Below are 2676 nucleotides of genomic sequence, written 5' to 3'. Positions count from 1 at the left end.
AACAGTTGCAACCTGAGGCTAAAAGAGTTTCCAGATCACAACTAGTCAAAGAGATGGGCTATCTATGGAAGGCAAACTGTCATGAAGACAGCCAAACCCCAAAGAGAAGACTAAATCAGTCAGCACACAGCTAGCCAGTGAGGAAAGCTGAGCTGCACAAGCATTCTGTGCACAGGCAGCTTAGTGTTTGTGAAATGCTTCTGCTAAAAGAGACTCATACGACCAGAGGCTGCAGACCATGGAACTCCTTGTGGAGTTCACCAGCTCTAGCTGAGGGAAAGGAAACTGTAGTGTTCTGTTACAAACTCAGCACCAGTGCCTCAGTACAAAAGGTCCATTTTTCACCTCCTTAAATCTCGGAGTGTTCAGGTGTGCCAGTGCCTGTCTTTAATCCAATCACTCAGGAGGCAGAGGCAAGGCAGATCTCTGTGAGTTTGAGGGCAACCTGGTCTACAGCTGAGTTCTAGGACAGAGGAGGCTATGTAGTGAGACCCTGTCTCAAAAACCATAGAAGGACAAAAACATTTGCTATGGGCTGTGGATCAAGAAGACACATACGCTGCCTTCCGCAGTGCACTCTCACATCTGCTGCTATGGGAGGCAAGATGCAAGGATCACGTTGAGGAAGTGTTTATGGGTAGAGTCTGCAAAAGATACATTCCCTTTCTGTTCACATCTCCTTGGCTAGCTCTCTTTCCTATGGTAACACCTAACTCTAATTGTGATTTGTAGTTAATTTAAGTATTCTAGTACTGGTGACTACAAGGAAAGGGAAAGCACATATTAGTGAATAAATGCAACTTAATAAATGGCTCTCAATCCCTTTAGATTTACTTAAAATATGCAATCAATTTTATGTCCATATTCAACAGACACTCACAGGCCCTAAATGTCTATCAATAGCTGCTGTTCTCCTTACATATAACACCATGTAGCATTTTATATTGCAGTTCGCTGAAAGTGCTATTTGTAGCACATTAAATTAATTTTACAATTTGACAGAAAGAAAAACTATTCTAGATTATAAGTTTGAATACTTAGAATATTCCACCACCTACTACTAGAGACTAGAAAATGATGAGCAGGTCTGGAGGACCTGAGATAAAGAAATATGATAGATGGCTTGGCAGATGGCAAATCTATTGACTCCTGCCTGTGTGGTGAAGATGCTACCCAGGATGATACCCACGATTTACTTACAATGGACCTCCTTGAGGATGGAGCGTGAATCTGCGTTGTTCAGAGTCATGAACTTGTGTCATAGTGTGGGTGTGCAGTCCTCCACAGCTCACTTCGTGGACCTTGTTCAGTCCTACAGTGGTGGTAAGTTTCCACCTAGAGATTGAAGTAGGAAGCCCTTTAGATGAGGGAGCACCAAATCAGATACCGGGGAAGCCTTCATAATCCACTTCTACTCTGTGCTGGAAGTCACACTCTCATCTCCAGTAATGTATGTAAAATGAGTTATATAGGATTCAGTGTAGGCTTTCTATCTATAAACTCACCTCTACCTCTGTGTGGCTCTAGTTTACTGCCTTAAATATTAAAGTGACCTTTAAAAACAACAACAACAACAACAAAAAAGTATCTTGGTTCTGTATGTGAACTGCTAGCTTTCTAATGTTAAAGGGCTTTATTAGACAATGAATTGACAAGTAAGGGACAACCTGAAATGGAGCTTCATTGGTGACAGATCAAGAGCAGCAGTATGAAGGATGGCTATTAATTTTGTCTGATAAAAATTCACTTTAAGGAGTGTCCTAAGAGAAGAGATGACTTGCGTCAATGGACAGAATAAGAGATAAAATTCTATATGAGATGATCAGACCACATCCAGGACTCTAAGAGTCTTGTGAGATGCATCATGATGCGCTCCAGTAGCTACAATGCATCCCCTAGCAAACATGGAGGTTAGATCATTCTAATATCTTTTCTATTAGATTTAATACCCCTGTAATCGACACTAAGTGCTTTCAGCCATACTAAAATCTGACTTTCTTTAGGCTGACTTCATTTGGACCAGATTAATCTGCAACACTTGGGCTTCTGCTTTTATGATTATCAGCTTTATGTGCTCAGTTAAACTGGCTCAATGAAAGGTTCTCCAGCTCCTTATGCTACTGGAAAAGAAAAAGAAAAAAACCCACTATCATTATCAATGAGATCATGACTATACAAACTACGTAGTCTTCACCTCAATGTGAGAATCGAACAGGCCACTCTTGCTTCTCCTTTAAGAGTCTTAAAGAAAAAATAAAGCAACTTGAAGGAGGTAGCAACTGATAAAAGAAACTTCATAGGAAATCTGGAAGTTAATGAAATTGTTTTACAAAGAATATGGTGCTTTTATTAGTGAACCTTCCAATTATTAAATTTAAGAAGTGAAATGAGTGTTACAATATCCTTTCTTATATTGCATCTTTGCCCTCACATTCCTTTACTTACGCAGCAAACACAACACTTAACTATATGTCAAGCCCAGCTCTGGGGACAAATGAACCGATCAGACAGAAAGCCTTGCCCTCTAGGAACTTGTACGCAAAAGGACAATAAATAAGTAAGATGTGAAAACACTGGATCTGAAACCTGAGGGGAGAAATGAAAGAAGAAAAAGATCTGACTGGAAGAAGCTGCAGTTTTACACACTGGCTCTGGGTAGGACTCCCTGGCAGCATG

This window comes from Arvicanthis niloticus, chromosome 4 (genome assembly GCF_011762505.2).
Source record: "Arvicanthis niloticus isolate mArvNil1 chromosome 4, mArvNil1.pat.X, whole genome shotgun sequence".
NCBI classification, from domain to species: Eukaryota; Metazoa; Chordata; class Mammalia; order Rodentia; family Muridae; genus Arvicanthis; species Arvicanthis niloticus.
The sequence above is the reverse complement of the archived record's forward strand: the minus strand, read 5'-3'. Positions refer to the sequence as shown.